At 38.2% G+C, this 23,792-nt stretch overlaps 1 protein-coding gene across 2 annotated transcripts in view; it reads left to right on the forward strand.

The window, feature by feature from the left end:
• LOC150087853 (putative G protein-coupled receptor B0563.6) overlaps positions 1 to 23,792 on the forward strand; it is a 160,608-nt gene that overhangs the window by 108,541 nt on the left and 28,275 nt on the right. For both annotated transcript variants that reach the window (XM_090370463.1, XM_090370462.1), the window contains exon 2: positions 13,389 to 13,521. The gene's annotated coding sequence lies outside the window, so the exon portion shown is untranslated. The remainder of the gene's footprint in view (positions 1 to 13,388; positions 13,522 to 23,792) is intronic.

Here is a 23,792-nt window from a genome sequence, read left to right on the forward strand (position 1 = left end):
CTGACACATAATAATTCGGTAAAAAAACTAATACAACTCAATAACAAGCGAAAAAGACAAATAAGCGATAAAAAGCGGAATTTAAAAATGAAAAACTCTGAAGAGTTAAGAAATATGATATGTCATAGTGTCCTATTACAGATTTCAGAGTTAAAGTAAAACAAAAATCAATGACGCGCATTCCAAAACATTCTCTACCACCTGGTTAATCAAGGATAACGGAGAATTAAAAAAAAATGATATTAAAAGCCTGCATAAATATTCAGATTTCAAGGAACTTTTTTTTTAAAATAAAAGACAAGAACTATGCGGAAATAAAAACATTTATTAATTTTCTCAAGACATTTCTACCAAAACAGAGAAATAAAATATGGTGTTCCACAACCTGCTCATACCATTTTGTAAGAATGTCTTTCGCTCTTTAATTTTAAGACAAACAAGATGCCGTTCGTTTTCATCGAACTGAAGTTGGTATTCTAGTTACCTGTTCTCTGATTTATTTTGTGCTTTTGTCAGTTGTCGAGCTAACAATTGTTCCAACCGTTGGACATCGAAGTCTTGATTACATCACTATAAATAGTTAAAGAATTTGTCCCGCCCACAGTGAGAAGATATTTCTGTTCATCAACTGTTATTTGAAAATGGACGTTTCTTGAAATACTTGAAAGGGTTTAGTAAATGGTTGTTACAGGCTCCCAATCGTCAAGGGAAAATTCTCCAACTATTTGGTGGAAACACCGACTTCGATTTTCCGAACTTACTTTGAAAGAATCCAGGGATATTGGTTGATTAACTGAAGTGCTCTTTGAAGTTAGAAAGCGATGAATGGCTGGGAGTTGCTGTTGTAGTAATTACAGGTGGCAACGTATTTGACATTAGTTTCGTCGCAATTAGAGTGTAACCGGAATGCAGTAATGTAAAAATATTTAATATATCTTTGAAGAAGAAGAAGAAGAACTCTTTGCTACAATCGCTTCTGATTGCAATAGGAGGTGAGCTTGTTTTTCAGTTTTGCCTAACTTGGGGTTCTTCAGTAGTATGTTGGTCACGGGGCATGGCTTGAAAATTCGATTGACCGAATTAAAGATTGCAGAGGACAACGATCACATTATGAGGTATTGCACTATACTAAAGATAGTGATTAAAGGATTATTTTCCATGATAAAATTGGCACTGAGTTATACGAATACCGGGAGCTCTTCTCAGATTTGATAAAGTATAATCAAATCTATGGTCATTATCATATCAAAAACTCACATAATAATTGTGCTGCCTGAGCAATGCTCACACGTACATAGGGCCACTTTCAATTTAAACACACTCTATTGATGGTGTGCTACTGCTCCTGCACCGAGGAGGCGAATTATCACTATCTACCATAAATTCTGGATATAAATACCCTGCATTTTTAATATTTACATAGAAATATAAAACTCACATCAAGATAAAACTAAGATATAAATAAACCTGATCTCTGTACATAAAATTTGTATAAATAAAAACCCCTTTAAAATTAAAACTGCTATTTACATATTTCAAGACATATTTACGTATGTAAATTTTCAAGAATTATACATTCCTTCACAAATAGCTTCTACCTGCAAACTCCAAGGACGCATCATATAAATTCCTGAATTTAAAGATCTCGTGAATCATAAAAGGTATCCTCAAATCACTATACGAGACACAATCTCTAAATAAATGCACAATTTCACTGACTCCAACGCATCTACTGTTTGGATCCTGTATAACAACTACTTCAGCCAATCTTCCCCTAAGTCCATGACCAGATATCATGTCCATAGAATGTTTTGTCATCATAATGTTTTGAATAGACAGTTTACGTAGATATAAGACCAGGTTCAATGGTACACCTGGCGTTGCAAATTTATTGTAGTTCTTGTGAATTATAATTTTATTTTAAAAAGCATTTAATTTCAATGAATAATTAACATAAAAAAACTGTTATAAAATCCTAGATATAATTAAATCTAACACCAAAGAAGGCCTGCTTACTAAAAGTATATTTATATAGTAAGTACTTCCTGTATTGTTTTATAAAAGACTGAACTATTTTACTGCGTAAAATAGTTCTGTATTTTGTGTAATCTGTGCAAATAATTGTCTATGATATATGGTTATTGGAATGTTGTTTCTTCCAGTACTGAATGCAACTGTTCTCTTATCCTCATAAGAATGAAAACGTTGTTGCTATAACAACGAATAAAGAGCTGAAAAAAAACAAGAAGCTCATTTTGAGGACTTTCAAATTGAAAGATATTCTGTGCTTACCAATCACATTTCTGTGGTCCATATTGATTAGACATGATGACGTAATAGCACGTTTATTATCATTTTTAGCTGTCACAATTTCAGCAATATGGACTTCTTACGGCAAGTTTGGATAATAAATCCTCAGGCTGATAAAGGGATGATTTAAGAATGCTGTAAAGGGATACAAGATTCAAATTTCTTAACTATTTTTGCTTTCCCGAGAATAGAATCGTACAAATAATTGCTGAAAGTAGATTAACAGCTCATGGCACGTCTCCATCAAGTTGGAGATAGTTATAAGCAGGAAAAAAATAATTTATTTAAGAATATAAAAATATTCATAATAAAGGACAAAAATACTTTTAAAAACTTGCGTAATGTTAAGAAAAAGTTGTTATTTTGGGGGCATCTCAAAGAAACCATAACTTTTTTGTATGCATATGATTAATACATATTCACTGGAATTGTATTTGAAATATTGTAATTTTGAGGGTCACAATCGAAACGATGTTCAATAAGTTAAAGGGTAAGTACAGTTTGTCTTCCGTTGTAGGCAATTCGAATCCCGTCATGCACTTCGCATGCTAAGTTAGTAAATTTCGATTAAATTTATTCTGTTAACGTGGTATGACATTGTCGAAGGATTCGTGTCCTGTTGTTGCTCAGGATGTACACTACTCTACAAAAGTCTACACATCCAATGTAGCAAACGGCGCGAACTTAATGTATGCAAATCAGAACAGGGCTTAAAAGCTTGCAGGCAGCCCTTAAGGGACACATGATGGTGTCGAAATACCTCCCCACTTTACGGGGTTCTGTTTCATTATTTTTTGACACGTAAAAATCTTTCGCTTGTAACAGCTCTCTTCGATAACAAATCTGACATTCTCTTAACATATTGCGCGAACATATCGGAAAAAAAAAAAAAAAACCTAGGTCACGTGTCAGAGTTTGTTGGATAACTGCACACGTTCGGTACTAGTCCTGCCCTTTTCTCTCACGTAAGAATAACTTGGACTTACCCAGTTCTGTTTGGCACATAGCCAAATGCAACAACGCTCCTATATAGGAGACGATTTCTAACAGGTACCAATTAATCAATGACAAATGGCTTAGTGAGTGAGTTAATGATTATCAATCTCTTTGTATCTAAATCAACGCTTCATTGGGTTCTCCAGAATGACAGCTTGCTAGAGACACTGTTTAACAGTTCTGAATTCACCTTCACATTGCTCAGACAGTAGAGTAATGGCAAATCGATGGCGCATCCTTCGCTCAAGTTACTGCTTCTGTGTATCGCTTAACATTACTTAGAAAACAGATGGAATGCATATGTATAATGCGTATCCTTTCTGAGTTCTAGTCCATTTCTCTAGAGGGCTTTCCAGGACGACTTAATGGCTATTATGGAAATGTAGAGAAGCTAAGGCTGTTGGCTGCACCGTTCGATTTCTCCTTTTTAACTCCTGACAATTAAGTAAGCATCTAACTACTTTGAAGTCATTCTCACAATATTACAAAAGTGCACCAGACAGGCTTAATACTGTGGAAGCTTAATTTAAATTCGAATGCAGTGCTGTTAGAGATGAAAGAAGCTTTTAAGTGGATTATTGGAGATGAAAATTTTTAACCAGATGTTCTTTAATGACTCACTTCAGAGCGTCTTTAATTTTTAAGTGATACATTTCCATTTATTTCATAAAAATTAATTTTTAAACCCTGAAAAAGTGTAATGAATTAGGTACCTAGCCTCAAGGGTATAATTTTTTGTTTATTTTTGCTATTCAGAAAGAAAACATCGAACTACACCTGTCGGATTATTTTAATTGGTTTAGCGATTTTATTCATATATTTAATGCATCAGCAGGCCTGTAGAATGCTTTCGACTTCTCGTTGGGTCTGTACTACCACAATGATTCAAGATGTGTTCTAAGGACTGAAGGAGATTTCGCTATTAGGTAAGTGTACCTAATAAAGTGGAAACTTAGTGTACGTCGCGTATTGCTAATTTTAATTATTTGGATAAATTTAGTAATACGTGACCATCAGTACTTCGTGAAAGCAATCAGTTACTCCGTGTACTAAAACAGCATCAGATCTGATATTCCTCGTAAGAGATTTCTTAATCAGGAATTTTCTCTTTTCCTCTGGCTTAAAATCTCCTTACATATGCTACATCTATTGCTCCCCCAACGCTATAAATCACTCAGAATACAAATCATTTAGAAATCTATACTGTGATCAAAACGCACTTTCCAAAACCTCGCCATTTTCCTGATGGGTAGCCTTGAGGTGGGATTTATGTAATATTTCTTTTTAATGGGACTTACATGGTCCTTAACTGTGGAGGAAGTTTATGTTTGTTTATGGCCCATTTTAAGAGCCAAAACTCAGCACCAAAAAGTGGCCTAATTGTGCTAGGAGCAGAAGATGCCCATACCTCTGTAGCATATAAAAGCCGAGAGTATACCGTGGTTTTTATGTATTTTCTGGTAGTGGTGGCTTCATTAATATACTGCAAATGTTGTTTGGCAATCCATCGAAGTCGAACTGCCCCATTGTATTCATGTGGTTACTGAAGCAGAGCTTAGGATAAAAACAATCCTGAGATCAGTATGCTTATTGACTATGGGGATTGGAGGATTACACAGTGTTGGCTGAATATAGGAAGGCTTTTTAAGGAGAATATCATAAATTCAGAATTTTCTGGGTTTATTTTAGTCTAAACTGGTTGTGTTAGTTTGCAAATTTCAGGAGTGTATTATTAATTGATGCTGTTATCACAAGAAGATCATCTTGTGGAAAAATCAGTGTGATATCTTCAGCTTCATATCATCAGTATAACATAAAGTATCATGCCTGGACTCAACAAGTGGGGAGATAAGCGCTGTAAACAAGAGCCCAGATAAGATACCACCCTGTGGCACGCCTGAAGAGAAATGTCGCTAGTATATTCTCCCATAGACAGTAAGCCTGATTATTCTGCTTTGTAGGAATGAGGTGAAGAACTGTAGAGCGTCTCTTTTGATCTGATAATGGTCTGAAAGTAGTTTCAGCATTGCAGGAACGTTTATAGAGTCGATACCTGCTTCTAGGTCTACATAGATGGCTCCACTTGAGAAAATAGTTTTCACAGGGGGTAATAACGAGGATTTGAATCAGCAAGCATTGGTTTATAAACTGAACTCTGAAAGAGTTTTGTTTGATCTCTTAAAACTTTCATTGTGACACTCCTGAAAACAGGGGTGGAGTTTATTTTTGTTGAGAGTTATTAAGTATAGTTGACAGAGCCAATTTTGTAATTGCAAGGAATAAAGATGTAGTTCTGATATGCATATATCAAAACCTTCAGACGTTGCCTGAGTTCCTTATTAGATATTTTATTTTCTCTCCAAGACGAGATTCCAGTTAACCCGGAAAATATATATTTTCCGGGTTAACTGGAATAAAATAAAATATAAAACAATAGCAACACGTACCTCAGATCGTAGTATGTGGTCAACATTTTTGTAACGTACTTTACTTATTTTCTCTTGAAATTTAATAGCAACTGAATTATAACAGGTATTTCACGTTTCTGCCGTGATTAATATAATATTTGCTTAAACCTAAAACATTTATTTTCTGCACATCCGCCATATTGCCTGTTCATTCATCCAATTAGTGCACTGCAAGAAATAATATCCAGTACTTCTGCTATAATATACAATGCATGGTTAGTCTACATAAGTAGTGGGAGTGCTGTGGCTCAGGGGGAGCACCGAAGGGGATGATTCTCCAACGCCTCATAGACTAAAAAATGGGAAACTTGTGACATTTTTGCAGATCTTTCTAGAAGAGGACATGATCTAGCCGAGGAAGATGTCGTTGTGTGTGTTCGGAGCAGAGAGTGTGTCAAGAAATTAGGCGCCAACTCAGCGTTCTGATGGTCGTCCATCAGAACGCCCATCAAGCTCTCAGCTGCATAACTCAACGCCAGAGCTCACTCTTGTGCATCAGGCATCACAGCGGCAATCTTCAGGGCAGAATGCTCTGGTCCCACAGGAGATAGTAATTGTCAGTGACTCTATTGTCAAGGAGACAGGAAATATATTGTGCAAAAAGGATAGGTGGAATAGGACCAAGGTATGTCTGCCAGGGGCAAATGTTGATGAGGTTGTAGAGTAGATATCATCTTTAAGGGCACAAAGGGTGATGTTGTTGTACAAGTTGGTACTAATGACATTAAGAGTAGGAGATCTGTGGAATTACCTAACAAGTGGAGGTCAATGTTGGAAAAAAGTCACGAGTTAGGATTAAATTTGAAAGTGTCTGCAATCCTGTCCGGATACGATAGGAGGGCGTATATGATGAGAGCCTTGTCAATCGATTCGGTCCTGAAGAGATTGTGCAAGGTCCATTAGGTAAAATTTTCTCACCATGGTCTGTGCTTGTTAACAGAAGAGACTGCTCCTACAAGGATGGAACACACTTAAATAGAAAAGATGCAAGAATATTTACTGATGCTATCGAGATGCAAGAATATTTGCTGATGCTATCGAGATGCAAGAATATTTGCTGATGCTATTCCCCCAATTCTGTGAATTGGGGGAATTCCCTGACTAATAGATTAACAGTAGCCGCAGTCAGGGATGAAAGTAATTCTTGCACTGATCTTAGTGGAATGAGCAGCAGCCTGGAAAGCAAGGTGCGGGGGATTTTCCAGGATTGCTCGGAGTCACCAACGAACAAGTAAATACATGGTCTGTGTTAGGATAACTAAGAGTAAAAACAAGTGCATATATACTTGCATGTACACCAAAGCTAGAAGTTTAGTAAATAAATTTGATTAATTTGAGGTGCTGGTCAAGATATCAAAGGCAGATATTGTTGGGATATCAGAGACATGGTGTCACATAGATATTAGCCGTGCAGAATTGGAATTTGGGAAGTAGAATGTATACAGAAAGGATAGGAAGGGAGGAGGAATTGTGCTGTTAGTTAAGAAACACATAAAATCTAAGGAATGTGTCCAGTCGACGTGGGTGGACAGGGTAACGTTTATTGTTATTATTATTATTATTATTATTATTATTATTATTATTATTATTATCGTTAGCCATATGGTGCAAGGAAGCCTGAGGCTTATGCACTGGGATTTACTTAAAGATGTAACTCAGAGGTAAAGGGAAGGGTTTTTGCTTTCATAAAGGTGACAACAGTGGTCTCAGACAGTTTTTAAATTCTATTCAGTGGGACCAACTGATGATGTTACCAACAGCAAAATCTAAATGGGAAGAATTCATTGAAGTAATCTTGGAAGTTACTAGGATTTTGTCCCAACTAAGAAATGCTGTTCAAGGTTTAGGCCTAAATGGATGAAAGATGAAGTACTGAGACTCGTAACAGAGAATAAAAATGCATGGGATACATATAACCTATCAGGTCACACAGAATCCTATGGTAGATATAAGCTAGTCTGTAATCAAGTCACATGGTCCTTAGGCAAGCGAAGGCAGGATATGTGAAATCTTTGGCAAAGGATACATAGAAAAACAGCAAAGATTTCTTTACTTATGTAAACTCTATAAGGAAAGGGATGAATCAGATTGGTCCACTTGTTACCGATCGTTCCATTGTTGACGATTCTGCTGAGGTAGCTCAAAAACTGAATGAGTATTTTGCATCTTCATTTACATATGGGGAAGTTTGTAGAGAAGTGAAGGTCAAAAGCTTATCAAACTCTAGCAGGCAGCTAAATGATTTTGTAATAATTTAGAGCAAAGTGTAGGAAACTGTTGGAGTTGAAAATAAGGAAGGCCCCTGGGGTTTATGGGATCTATCCAGTTATATTAAAGGAGGCAGCGAAGGAAGTAAGCAAACCCTTAGTCATAATTATGAGAGCATCCTTAGATTCAGGGGAGGGCCCCATGGACTGGAGATGTGCAAATGTGACCCCAATTCACAAAGGAGGATCAAAGGCTGATACAAGTAATTACAGACCTGTTAATTTAACTTCTGTTCCAGGGAAAATGAAGGAGTGAATGGTTAAAGCGCTGTAGGATCATGTAGACAAGAATGCAGTAATAATTCAGACACAGCATGGGTTTGTTAAGGGAAATCTTGTCTGACCAGTTCGATTGGATTCTAAAACGTGGTCACAAAGGAACTGGGAGAAACAAATTATTTTGATATCATATATTTGGATTTCAGGAAAGCTTTTGATACTGTTTTGCACATGGAAGACTACTATACAAATCGGAGCAGTGAGTGTGGCATTAAGGGCAAGTTGCTGCTATGGATAAAGGGGTGGTTGAATGGGAGAAGACAGTCGTAATCAATGGACACTGCTCTATAGAGAATAATGTTATTAGTGGAGTCCTCTAGTGTTGGGACTTTGTTTTCTGTATTTATCAATGATATTGATGAAGGTATATCAGGGTTAATGTCCAAGCTCGCAGATGATACGAAAGCTAGTAGTATTGTTAATGACAGATTATAGATTATTGCAACACTATCTATAAAGGTTGAGCAGATGGGCTGAGAGGTGGTAACTGAAGTTTAACATTGGCAAATGTAAAATACTGCATATGGGTAGCATTAACCCCAGAGTAACGTACCAAATGTGTGGTACCACTCTCACGATAATGGAGAATAAAAATGACATGTGGGTAATTGTGCAGTCATATATGAAATTTTCTGATCTGTGCAGATAGGCTGCAAGTGTAGCTCATGGTGTTTTTTGTCAATGCTATACCGGAATTTTGCTAGCACTGATAAGGAGGTCATTATTCCCTTGTATAAGGCAATCGTCAGGCCATACCTTTAGTACTGCGTACAGATCTGGAGACCTCATTTTACGATTGATGTAGAGCTGCTGGAACAAGTAGAGGGAATGGCAACGAGATTGGCGAATGGAAAGAAGGGGTGCTCTTACGAAGAAAGGCTTAAGTTTCGGAAATTGGAGACTAGGCACCTCCGAGGTGATCTGATTGAGGTGTATAAAGCCTTGAATGGTTTGAGCAGGCTCAATGCTGATGGGATTCTTCCCCTTGCTCAGATTAGGGGACATAAATTCAAAATGAGGAAAGCCAATTGTAGAATAGATTGCGAAAATTTGCCTTTAGCCAGCGGGTGATTGACAGTTGGAACAAACCTCCATCTGTCGTAGTGGAGGTCAACAACTTAAATAAGTTCAAGGCAGAACTAAGCAAGCATTTGGAGTGAATGGATGAGTGAAATTGGAAGTTTTTTTTTTTTTGTTTTTTTGGCTCTATACTGTCTGCAATTTGCATGTGTTCTGAGTTAAAATTTCTGTGTGCTAAGCGAAAAACTCGAATTTCCGGGAGAAAAACCATGCTGCCCTCGCCTGAGACCCACTAACTCAGCCACATTTTGAAAAAGGCCCATAAAAATTCCTCCCGTCATCGACAGGACTTGAACTCAGGTCTTTTTCCAAGCGGTGTGGGGAGGACGGCGATCCTTACAACTGTGCTATCTAGAAGAACGCGTGGTTAGGTGCGAACGGATGGACAGATAGACGGACATGACGATAATAATAGGATTTTTAAGTATATGCAAACGCACATAAAACAGCGAAACCTTTCTGGTTATAATAAATAACAGACACTATAGTCCGTTTTAAATATAAAGTGTGGGTAAAGAAAATTTTAACCTGTGAATTCCTTTCGTATACATAATAAACCCCCAGTACGAACAAACTGTCAAATTTGTATCTTATATGTCTTCAGGAATGGTAGTGTGGGGAGGAGAACAAAAAAAATGTTATTACTTGTTTTGTTTTGATTTCCACCCTACTGCAGTCACAATCCCACCCCACAAATGCAAATCTGACTGCAATTCATAGAAAATGTTAGATTCTAGGGTGTGTAAAGCGGATGTTAGAAGAACATTAAAGACATTTATTTTCAATAAAAATTTACAACCTTTAATAAACATTATAAACATTAAAAAACAAATAATTACATACATAAATGCATACCGATTTCTATATATATATATATATACCGTACTAGTACTATACACTATCTCTCTCTCTCATGGACTATTCGCAATTTACAAATTATTAACATCAGTTTGTATCAGTTGTATCTTACTAAATATGAATACTCGGTGATTACTCAATCATTCACTTACATTACCAATTTTTATCACTTACATCAGTAAAACGTATTTCAACTGTTATTACTATTTTTGTACATTTGTTTCTAGCCTTTAACAGTTTAAATGTATTACAACTGGTATCCTCTTACCTCAGTAATGATCACTGTAAATCCCTCATTCTACCTTAATTACTCTCTAGTTATCATCTTGATCATTCCCTTTACCACCCTTAAGTTATTTCATACTCATTTACATTCATAACAAATTATCTCAACCTTAGTAACTAACTTGCCTAATACAACAGGAATGTTCGTTTTTTAAAAGGACTATCACTCAATTCCTTACAGAGCTAGGTTATGAGTCCTTGAGTTCACGGTTTAATAAAAAAAAAAAAGGGAACAGACTTACGTTCCCAAATGTCCGGTACTTCCAATTCCTTTACGCTCTGGCTTCCTTCGTTGCAGACAGGCTTTCTTCCATTTCTTGAGCACTCTGCTTTCTTTCTTTTCTTGGCTCACATATCTGCACAACTGGTCACTTCTCAACGGGCCGGACCCTAGACGCAAGTGTAGTCTCTTACACGACAATACTTCGAAGGTACAACTTGCGATTACGTTGTTAAGGTCACCGATCACCCTATCATGGCCCTCCTATGACGGACAAGGCTTTCTTTCTTGCATGTTTACATTAACCTTAAACTTAACCACCGCCTTCGCTGCCTATCACTGCCCTTCGATGCCGGACCAGGCTTTCTTACTCTCACGTTTTTTTTTTAATTTTTTTTTCTTCATCTTGCTGCCACGAGATGTGAACTCCAACCACCAAAAAATCTACTTCCGCTTCAACCCGCAACTCACGACCTTCCTCTCCTAGACCACAGAAAAGTCAGACACAGAGTGGACACCTGCTGAAATTACTCCCTCCGAACTTATCCTTTTCCCTCAAGTTTGGAACGCCTCCCGCAAGGACTTTTAAATAATCCTCATACTCTGTTTAATTTTTCATTCCTTCCTATTTGCTAAAACAACTCACCACAGCTGTCTCCCTAGCGTACAAACCAAGTCTTCTCTAGAAATTTCTTATTTTTTTTTTTCACACGGCCGCATGACCATTTCATGTTTGTCCGTCACTTCCAAAACACTCTGTTTGGTATTCACATCTTCTCTGCTAAATATGGCCAACTTACCAAAATATCAGCCACCTTATACCGTTTTCTTTTGACGCGAAAACACTGGCCACCCACTAATTTCCTGTTTACTTCCTAACGGTGGCTTAGATCAAAAGCGACGCTTTGTAATCCCATTTTATGGTCCTATTGTTCTTGCCCTCAGCAACACTTTTCGCGCCTGTTCTCAAATGGCACCCCTTCTCTAGTGCTGACCGCTGTCTCTGTTTGCACTCTATATTAATCGAAATTACTTGTTTCCATTTAGCCGCTATTTAACATATACGTCTATAACTTGCCCATCCCCAAATCCAGTGTTTCTTCAAACTTTAACGTTATTTACATTAAAACTAAATATCCAATCTTAATGCTTACTATCTTTAACTTAATGCTCCCTTTCCATTACCCTACCTGGATTTATTTCAGCAAAACAAATATGTCTATTTTAATTTGTAAGATGTATCTGTTACAACAGGGATTATCTTTGTAATCAGATACTATTTTTAAAAGACTGAGCCTGCAGGACGAATGCCCTCGTGGATAGCACAGTTGGTAAGATTGCCGACCTCCCCACACGGGTGACGTGAGGAACTTTTAGGGCCTTTTTTACAATGTGGCTGAGTTAGTCGGTCTCAGGCGAAGGTATAATGATTTTTTCTCCTGGAAACTAGGGATTTTCGTCCAGGAAACAGAAAATCGACCTCAGAACACGGAATGTTTTCACGCAATATACAAAGAGCGAAGTGGCCTTAGTCACGGATGCTCCTAAAAGCCTACTACTACAGAAGGATGAATAGAACGTGTTCGGCATTAATTAGTAGCGATCTCAGTTAATATCACGATGGGCATAATCAACTGCAGAACGGATTAAAGACTTCTCTAGTGACTTTAATATAATCCATCGTAGGTTGATAATCAGTTCAGCTTTCGATCTGTCCATTATAGTCCACTTGTCATTATCGTTTATTCCACTAAGTAAGGAACGAGTCCAAAGCAATCTATTCTCGCCACATCCATTTTATACATCCAACAGTATCGAATGTGCAAATGCGAAATATTGTAAAAATTGTCTCGTTAATAACTCGTCATAATTGGTTTTCTGTGTTGAACAATCAACGAAATTTAAATCTATACGTATTGCCGATAAATTTATAGATGGAGAAACATTTTTTCCAGATGCCCATCAGAAGATTTAAAGCAGTAATTCAATCAAGGAAAAAGAAGAATATAAAATCATTCAGATTATTTCATTTCGCATTCCTATAATGCCAAATAACAAGAGACTGCGGATGGCCACTAGAGAGTCTCCATTAGAGAACAGACAATTACCAAGTTGTGGTCTGGGGTGCCTCGAGAACCACTCAGTAAGACTCTGTAATTTGAAGAGACATTTATGAGAAAAAAAAACAAGAGGTGTATGATTAGGATTATCTTGTATTCCGGTAGATAGATTAACAAGCTGAGTGAAAAGGTAGGAACTGCTAACTTAGCTTTTTCGCAACCACATGGCGATCTGTTTGAACTAAAACATTAAAAGTTCTAAAAAACTGTTCCAGTGTCGTAAGCATTATGAAGGAATTTTGAGAAATTCTCAATAAATACCCCAAGAACAACGGATTTAGCAGTACTATAATCCGTTGCGAGCTACCACAGAGTTACCTACGAGTATTTATCTTTAATTACAGCTTATAATTAAGGCCAAAGGTGAACCAACACATTATTAAACATTTTGTCAAGAAAAATTCTTTAAAACAAGGTGCCCGTTTACTTTTGACAATGTGAGTGCATGTATTTTTAATTGTATCCAATATAATGGAAATCATGTGTATATTGATGTTTCTTTCAGATTGATGTGATGATCCATAATAAATCATGAACCGCACTTCAAAGTAACCAGCCTGACCAGTTCAAATGGAATGAAAAGTTTCAAAATGAGAACAAGACTATTTATCTTTTGGCGTATCATGGTACCCTTTAAGGTGAGTTAGGGAACCCTTATTTGTTTATAGTTTTATAGACATTCCTACTGTTAAAGCTTCATTTTTTCCTTGAATTTTATCTCCAGATCCAATCATATATGTTAAATCTTATTGAGTATGAATTCTGGTAAATGAGCTCATAGTTTCGTAATATTCTTTTCAGCTCGTGCATAACATAGTCATCTAAATTTACTCTGTCTGTCTGCGTTTTGCATTAAATTTGAATTCTGGTGCAATTCAACTTATTTAATTCGAACAATAAATTAAATCAAAATATGATTTTGATTGCGGAATGTCCAATTTAGATGAACTATAAAAGTGGACGTAACAACAGCAACACGAATTTATAATTTAACAAGGGACAAAACGCATATTATTGTATTGTTTAATATAAATACTCAAAAACATTTACATTTCTCCTACAGAATTCAAATATAACGTTTATAAGTTCCTTCAATTTTTCCAAATAATCATTCCCCTGCCATGCTAAGATACTACAGGTTTCAACTGTGTTACCTGCCACAAAAACAAAACGAAAGAAGCAGCTGACATTCTCTCCCATGTTACTCCAAAAGTGCCTGTCTCTCACGCTATATTTAAACCATTGGAATAACATTTTTTTGTGAATAATCTTCCATACATGTTCCTCTAGATGTTTTGTAAAATACAATGCTTTCTTTCTAAAGTAAATGTCACGCACAAATCGGATTTTCGAAGTGAATGTTTCACATTGCAACCTACTTGGAAAAATCTGTATATCCAAGGTTTTCTTGTTTCAAACTACATACTAAGTTAAGCTTGAGCAATCTTCGAACATGGAACTGTTCGAACTAAAACTTCTGTTTTTGTTTAGGTAAGAACCAACTAAATTTCTGAGAGATTTAGTTAGCTCTTCCCTACACAAAAACATCCTTCTATCTACCCACACTAATGTACCCACACTATCTAATCTGTGTCCAGCTTTTAATGGTAGAGTACCATTAAAAGCTGGACACAGATTATCTTCAAATAATCTTTATTTACAGAAAACTAACGTGTGCTGAAACTTTAAGCCTTTATGACAGTCTCTCGTCTCCAAGGAACACTCCCCACCAGTTTTTTAAATTGTCCTCCGATATTTTAAGCCATTCAGCCTTCAAAGAGGTGACCAGTTCAGTAGCTTTCTCCAGGTATTTGCCACACCCAGTACGATGGTCAGACTAGAAGACCATGTACCGTGACTCGTCACTCCACAACACAACTTTGCATTGGTCAACGATCGAAGAACGGTGTCTGACATTAGTGGGGCTGATTAGTGGCTCGTGGATGGCTGCACGACCTCGGTAACTCATATTATGCAGAGTTCTGACCAACATATTGGTGCTGAAATGTGTTCCAATCGTCTAACTAAGGGGCTGTGTATACTGCGACAATGTCGACGTGCGTTCCGAGCAGACAATTCATTGTAGGGTTCATCTGCCACGTTTCGTCAGCTTTGAAGTTTTTCGAGTCGTTTGGTGATGGTTCCAGCACGAGTCGGCTTCCATTTACAGATGACTTCACAACCAATTATTATTATATTTTAAAATTTTAACATTAGTTGATAACCTTGAGCTTTATTGATGACATTTGCGATAAATGGAAAGTGAAGTCACTTTAAATTAAAAGAGTAGTCACTGGGAATTGTTGGAATTTAAGCACTGTCTCTTTTCACATCGTTTAAACTCCGCATCTGTGATAAAATTTGTGGCAGTTTCCCTACTAACAGTGTCTGTAGACTTGTACTAATTCAGCGCGGCAGTTTTCTTCATCTGTCCACAACGGTTTATTTTATAACCATTTAAAGAGTCATCATTAATTTTTCTTTTTCCAGTAGTGTCTGCTACCTTTCCATAAAATGATGTTTTTATGACTTTAGCAAACGTGGCCAATAAATAAAATCTTTTGTTTCTAAAAGTCACACGAATATCGTCCTAAGAGCATCAAGTAGAGGATAAACCTCCTTGTCTTCCCTTGTCATCCCTTTGGAAGGTTTCTGAGGTCGGCTTACGGAAAGTGCGTGCAGCTAATGCCAGTTGTAATGGAGCGATGATCTGCTCCATTAGTTTTTTTTTTTTTTTATGTAAACCCCAAACACGAGAGGTATTAGAACCTATAGTACTTAGTACAGTGCTTGGGTTGGAGGTTGAGAAGACGAAAGAAGATATTTGTTGACAATAGACTTGAACTTCTGTAGACTGTAATTTTCAGGAAATACGTATGCAGGAAGGTTGTGCCAGAAAACGGCAGTTGAATGAATAAACGATGAAGATGAAAAGTTGGTTCTGCGGGTTTGAAGTTGGACAGTAAATGAATGTTAGTTGGTGGCGGCACGTGTTCGGACTGTTTTGAAAGAGAGAGCGGGAATTATAGAAGCCAATTCAGAAGAACAGTGCCCATGGAAGTATCTGTAAAAAAGGAATGCAGCAGAAACAGTACGTCTGTGAGAAAGCGAGTGGAGAGACTCTGTTAGAGATGAATCATTAATTAACCTAACTGCCCTCTTCTGAATGGAATCAAGAAGGCTGAGAGAGGTTTTGGGGGCACCACCCCAGATGTGGGAACAATATTCCATGGCAGGGCGGATTTGCGATTTATACAGAGTGAGCAGCTGTTTGGAAGAAAAGTAACGCCGAGAGCGAAAGAGAAAACCAAGTTTTTTAGATGCAGAAGAAGCAATATTTGTAATGTGGTTGTGCCAAGAGAGATTAGAAGTCAGGGTAATCCCCAAAAGAGATATATCATTTTGCCTAGAAATCGGAGTGTCACTAAAGATAAGCATAGGAGCAGAAGAATCCTTTTTTGCGAGATATAAGACAAGACTGAGTTTTAGAAGGGTTGAAATCAACTAAGTTGTCTTTGCCCCACTGGAGAATTACCTGAAGATCGACGTTTAAGGAATTGGTAGCAGATTTTCGAGAAATAGAAGCTGACTGAGCAGGACAAGGTTTCTCAAAATGGAAAGTGGAAAGCAACGTGCTATCATCGGCAAAACTATGGATAGGATTTCCAGTCAATGGAAGAAGGTCATTAATATACAAGAGGAAAAGAGTGGGGGAAAGAACTGAACCTTGGGGGACACCAGCATTAGTGGAGAAGTTAGAAGACAGAGAGCCATCTACTATCACCCTCAGTGAGCGATCAGAGAGAAAACTGGATAACCAATTACAAAAAACAGTTGGCAAACCATACGATGGAAGCCTGTTTAGAAGACCTTTATGCCAAACACGATCGAAAGCCTTTGAGATGTCAATAGCAACTACTTGTGTTTCCCCGAACCTTTCCATTGAATTAGTCCATAACTTGGTAACATAAGCCAGAACATCACCAGTGGATCGACACTGATGGAATCCATACTGGCGACCGTTGATCAGACGGAAGGTTTCTAGGTAGTTTTTTCTAGGTAAGACTTGGCGGTTAATTGTTTTCTCCATTACTTTAGAAAGAGTGGAAGTAATTGCAATGGGACGATAATTGGATGGGAGGGATTTGTCACCCTTTTTAGGAACTGGCTGGATATGAGCAAATTTCCAAGCAGGAGTAAAAACACCTTTGGAATAAGAAAGTGAAAAAAGGCGGCAAAGAATAGGAGCAAGTTCAGGAGCACAGGTTTTGAGAACAAAGTGAAGAAATAGATGTGAAGAAATAGATGATAGAGGTGTATAAAGCCTTAAATGGTTTAAGCATGCTCAGTGCTGATGGGATTCTTCCTCTAGCTCAGAAAAATCACCTGAGAGGGCATAAATTCAAATTGAGGAAAGACAGATGTAGGATAGTCGTGCGGAAATTTGCCTTTAGCCAGCGGGTGGTTGGTTGGTGGAACAGACTGCCATCCCTTGTGGTGGAAGTTGATAGCCTAAATAAGTTTAAGGCTCAGCTGGACAGGTATTTTGAACGAACAGAGGGGTGAAGTGGAAGTGGGTTTTTTTTTTTTTTTTTTGGCTGATGCTGCATAAGCTTGCTTTCTTGCATCAAATGCCTCTACTAATGCTAATGCTAATGCTAAAATATCATCAGAACCTGGAGCTTTCTTAGCATCAAGATTCGTCAAAATCCTTCTGACATCCTTTTGACGGAAGACCACAGGAGGCATTGAATGTAGCGTGTTGGGAATAGTGGGAGGTATTTTACCAAGATCATTAATACATGAGTTGGAAGAAAAATGGGATGCTAGCAGATCAGCTTTATCCTTGGCTGAAGTGGCAACAGAACCATCTGGTTTGGACAGAGGTGGGAGCAAAGATGGACAAAAGTTGCGGCCAATAGCTTTGGCAAGAGACCAGAATGCTCGGCTACCATTAGGGCAAGAAGCAAGTTTTCTACTCTTAGCCTGTTCAAACTCTAGTTTGGACTGATTAATAACTGCTTTACAATTGTTGCGAGCTTTGGTGTAGGCAGAAAATGAAACTGGAGAATTAGAAACAAGCCAATTACGATATGCAACATTCTTCTCTTGAACAGCCTTAGCACATTTATTGGAAATCCAAGGTTTAGATAAAGGACGAGATTTTAAAGTGGAGTGTGGGATAAAGGATTCCATTCCTGCAAGAATAATTTCACTGACACGATCTGAGCAAACGTTGACATCAGAAGTTTTTAAACAGTAATCTGACCAAGGAAAACAATAAAATAACTCTCGCAGGTCACCCCATTTTGCATTCTTGTAATGCCAAACAACACGAGGTTGGGAATAGCCATGAGATAAAGGTTCCATTGGAGAAGAGACAATCACCAAGTTGTGATCTGAAGTACCTAAAGGACCTTTCACTTCGACCGTGTACTTAGAAGGGTTGTTTGTGAGAAAAAGATCAAGCGTATTGGCTGTATGATCAGGATTGTCCGGTATTCTTGTAGGTAAATGAACAATCTGTGCAAGGTCATTAGTAATTGCAAAAGCCTCAGCATCTCGACCAGCTGGGTCGGTGTGACTAGAAAACGGAAGCCAGCTGGAGTTGTGAACATTAAAATCACCAAGGAAAATTACCTCACTGTTAGGAAAGTTGGACTGGAGAAAGTCAAATTGCAAAGAGAGGAAGTCAAAGAGCTCCAAGTGGTTAGTTGAATTGGGAGAACGGCAGAGACAACAGATGAATTTGACGCAATGAAGTAGAGAGATTTTAAACCAGAGAAGATCAAAGAGAGGAGATTCCAATTGTCAAGTCTCTGACAGGGAATATCAGAACGGACATATGCACAGGTACCACCTTTGAGGCGAAAGGAAACATATAGCGAATTATTTGGGCATCTGAGATGAGCAGTAGTTGAATCAACCTATAACTGAGATTCTGTCAGAAAAAATACATGGGGTTTGGCAGACTGCAAGTGGAAATGGACATCGTTGAGATTAGAATTGAGACCACGTATATTTGTGAAATGAATTAGGAAGCGCTTGGGAGGTTTAGATCTTTTCGCAGATAAGCTTGCTCTATTATTTTGACAATTCATGGTGTATTCAATAGTAAGAAAAAGTGGATGGGACAGGCTGTATGAAGTAATGAAATTTTTGGATATGGCGTACATGTGGTAAGACTATACCCAGATCCTTGACATAACGTTGCCTCGACAATGCTCCCCGCACACATACTCGGACTCCCTCCAGTCCCTATCTGGCAGAGTAGAGGTAGCAAGATTATACACTAGCTGATCCGGAAGCCTCCTAGAGAGTTACCAATAGGTTCGATCCGGTTTACTAACTAGCGGCCGGCCTGCGCACACCGTTTTAGAGCTGTACCCTCGAAATGTAAGGAATATTGGATCTCGCCACGATGTTCATCATAACCTCAAAAGTCATCAATCATACTGCATGATGGAAGAGAGAGGGAATGGTTGACCGGAACTTTGCTCTAGAGACTAAACATGGGTTCCACCACTTCAAGCCTCCAATAAGTTCTAAGTTCTAAGATAAGTTCTCCAATAAGTTCTAAGTTCTTAGAAGTTCTAAGATTTCCTAAGACGTTGCTGGATCAATTCTTAAGCTATTATAAGGAATATAGGTTTTGAAGACTTGGCTTAATATCTATACAATGGAATTTATTTTATCAAAACTTCGATTAATTATCAGAAACGCCAATAATCCGAACTTTGATAATCCGCAACGTCGGTTTTTCAAAGTTCGATCATTAGAAATGTCGATAATTCGAAATTTCGATAATCCGAAAAGCCGATTATCCAAATTTTGACATTCCCATTAAGTTCGGATAATCATTCTGCCACCGTAGTTTAAGACTTTTCTCTATTGTTAATATTAAGTGAAAGAATTTTTTCTTAAAATTATTTCATTAAATATAATCTCTTACAAAATAACATCGTTTGAGTTATACTTTATCTTTTTTATCATTCTGAACTGAGTATGCATATATCTGTCTGCCTTTCTCTCAATAAATTGAGTAAGCGGTATCGTGGGTAACACCATTGGTAGAATCGCTGTCCTACCCACACCGGGTGGAAAAGACCTGATTTCGAATACTCTCAATAACGCGAGGAATTATTATGAGCCCTTTTCGCAACGTGGCTGTGTTAGTCGGTCTTAAACGAGGATAGAATGGTTTTTTCTACCGGAAACTTGAGTTTTTCATCCAGCAAACAGGAAGATCGATGGCAGAACGCATGTAGTTTACAAACACAATATATAAGGCGTATATAGTGTGTGCATAGTGCTAGGTTGTGGCGTCACCTGTGGTTTCCCACATCTGCGCTATATATACGCTGTGAAAAAACACAGTACTACTGTAAATGCCAGAAAAGTGTTGTGTGTTGTATATGACATATCGCGTTAGGTTCTGTTGTATGTCCTGGCATTTGGCCGCAGGGTCCCTGGTGGGAGCCCACGTTGCCCGCACACACCGCTAGGAGGTAGCGAGGTTGCCCTTTATTCTCTGGCTGGTCTCCGCCAGGGTAGCCTGAGCTTTCTGGACGAAGACCAAGATAAAAAAAGAATGAAGAGAAGACCTTGGGAACAAGAGGAAGTAGGTCCGAATGTGGGAGAAAAGTTAAGGTGCACAGATAGAGAAGGCAGTCCATCCTAGTAAGGCGAAATAGGGGTTGGGGGAGAGGGATCAAAAGTGACATCGGCAGACCCCCCCCTGTGTGAGTGCCAAAGGCCAAGCACTCTCTGGGACTCGGCACTCCAAGGAGTGCCAACCATGATGATGTCAGCATAGTATCTTAATATTTTGTCTTAATCGTTTATCAGCCGCAACATGGCCTAAGAAGCTAATGCTCCAAAAATCCAACAATTGATTACGTTCCTTAAGCATGTTTCTAGTTGCAGAGTTTGCGCCGCCCTACCTGGTCCAATTATTGCCTCTTTAATTTGCTTTTAAACATAGCCATACGGATATCGGAACCTGGACTCTCCAGTACTAAAAATTGCTGAGAAAATGAAATCTCAACGGCCATACCATTAGAGTGATAAACTTTTAATTAAATCATATCGGCAAACCAGTCAGAATACCATTATTTGTCTAATTCTATAATTTTTAATTTCTCTTAAACAGTCAACAATTTTCAAAAAATAATTAAAAAAAGAAATTTTCACTATTTATTATTGAACGAAAGCTTCATCTAGTTCCTGGTTAACAACTTAATGGAACTAACAAAGCCTTTCTTGCTGGGAATTAAGCGGCCATCATATTGACTTAAAAAGTCGGTGGAGTTGCGCATCTCCAATTCAGTGAAATAAGCCCGCGGCATTAAGTTCCTTAGGGGTCTTAGCCAGATTGATCCCAGTTCGTATGAAGGTAATTACTTCTACTTACAAAAGGCTAGAGCAATAACATCCACATCTGCCTTTTTTTATTTCTTTCGTACACTCCTTCTCTTCTTCTGTGTTTTTAATTTTTCCCGTAATATTTTTCTTCTATCTTGTTTAGTGTGTAAGAAAGTTGTTATTTTAATCATATTTAGAACTTTTTGCGCCTCTGCTTTGCGACTTTCTTCTTTAAAATAATCCAGATGAGTTCTTATTATAATGATGTAGACAATGCTCCCTTTTGAAATCGTTCCATCTAAAGGGAGTGTATGCTTTATTCTCAAAATAAGTGTAGTGACAGATATCAATGTAGCCAAGAAAGAATTAAGTTTGTGTATTTTAATTATGCAGTATTTACTTACGAAAATGCGGTGTACATCAACATGAAGTGTCATGGTCAACACCATGCTTCTTGCATTCATACTCTGAGGAGAACAATGGTGGGGCTTCCCAAACATGCTCAATGGGCTACAGATCAGTAACCGTGAAAAACAAGGAATCGTTAGAACAGAGTGTAAAAATAACAGAAGCATTGCCCTTAGAATGGTTCCAACATAACGTCTTTCTGCTACAGTGTCATCAATAATGACCAGAGGTGAATGGCTATTACATGAGGTCCTTCAGTGATTCTGTTGCTTCCAGTGATTGGTAACTTCTGTCCCCAGCGCGTCTCCAGACATGCATTTAGATCCAAGATAGAAAAATCTTTCGTCACGAAAGACCAGACATACCATTTTTGGCCCAGTTACCTGGTTCATTCATTTCTCCAACGTGTACCTCTGCAGACGCTGAAGATGATGGGATGGAGTCGTAGGCACACTCTGTAAAAGACTTGGAGAATGCAGCCCTACTCTTGCGCTCGTCAGGTAGACGCGCTTCCAGACAGGCGCAAATAGGGACGGTGTTACGATGTTAGAAACTTGGCACACTGTGAAAGATCTGGTTCCTGTCAGTAGTTGGCGAGTCCTTCAATCCGATCTTCCTAATCTGGCGTTCTTCTGGTGCCATAAAAGTCATGGAAAAGTGTCCTACTACCTTCCTGTATCCATTTCTGTTAACCGTTCGGGCATCGTGACCCATACGATGGCTGTTTGAAGTGTTGACCATCAAGCTTCTGACAAACGAGTGAAACGACCCCTTTCAAAGTCCGTCAGCTGTTCGTGAAGTCGCTTTAAGCGTGTTAAAGGCATTTCACACCTCCAGACAGCCATTCTTTCACTATTTTCATTCTTCCTGATAACGTTTACACAGGTTTTAATAGCATCTTCAGATTCCTACATCATGGTTACTGCGTACTTTAACAAGAAAGAATCGCAAAACAAATGCCATGTTATTAGAAATCGTGTTATCAGCACCTAAAGCTTCCAAAGAATCACTTTCAAAACGCCCGCTAGCATAAGAATCAGTTAGAGATATGCTTACTGAATACAGAGTTGTATTAACAGGGATTCTACGGACGAGTTTCCATCCACAAGCTTCCATTACAAGAGTTAAGTACGGGTATTTCACGATAATAAAAATAACAATTACCTCAACAGTTCAACAGAATTGGTCACAACAAATGGCAGACGCCGATTAACATGGTGTAAGGAGCGCGAATCCTGGACTGTAAAGTAGTAAAAAACAGTCCTATGGACAGAGGAGTCGAGGTCTGCACTCTACCAGTCTTATGACCCTTCCCTGGGTGTGGCGAATGCCAGGAGGGGGAGCAGTCCCTTCTTGATTGTATCCTCTCAACAATGAAGTTTGGTGGAGGCAGTGTTATAGTATTGGGCTCCTTTCATGGTTTGGCATGGGCCCATTAGTCGTTATCGACAAAACCATGAATGTTGTGCAATACCAGGGAAGCCTGAACAATAATGAACTTCCAACATTATGGCAATACTTCGGCGAAGGCCCATATCAGCAAGACAACGCACAATGCCATACTGCTCGGGTCGTAACAGAGTGGTTTGAGGATATGGGTGTGGAAAAGTTGGATTGGCCAACCCATAGTACTGATCTGAACCCTATCGAGCATCTTTGGGATGTATTGCATCGTCGGATACGTGCACGTCGAGATGGCCCAAAGAACAAGGCCGAACTGCTGGCTGCGTTAAAGGCCGAGTGGAGGAACATATCACGTGACATTTATAAAAAGGTGGTTGAGAGTATGTCGCGAAGATTGAAGGCCATCATAAAAGCAAAAGATTTCAGCACAAAATATTAAATGACACAATAAAAACTCTTATTTTGTCTAAAGGCATGTGTCCGGATATTAATGGTAAGGCAGTGTATACAGTTCTAAAAATTCTGTTTGGCTGTTATTACCATTGATGCGAGTTATGTGATACTGGAAATGAATACGAGGGGTTCTTAGTTTCGAAGAAATGTAATAATTGTTTCTTCTTTTCCAGATAGTTTTTTCTTTATGTAAGATTGACTTAAAGCTGAAAGCAATAGCTATTGTTGAGAATCAGATAGGTTAAATCAAATTTTTGTAATTCTATCAGAATATTAAACC

The sequence above is a fragment of the Mastigoproctus giganteus genome, chromosome 3, assembly GCF_048544385.1.
Source record: "Mastigoproctus giganteus isolate SK-2022 chromosome 3, ASM4854438v1, whole genome shotgun sequence".
Classification (NCBI taxonomy): Eukaryota; Metazoa; Arthropoda; class Arachnida; order Uropygi; family Thelyphonidae; genus Mastigoproctus; species Mastigoproctus giganteus.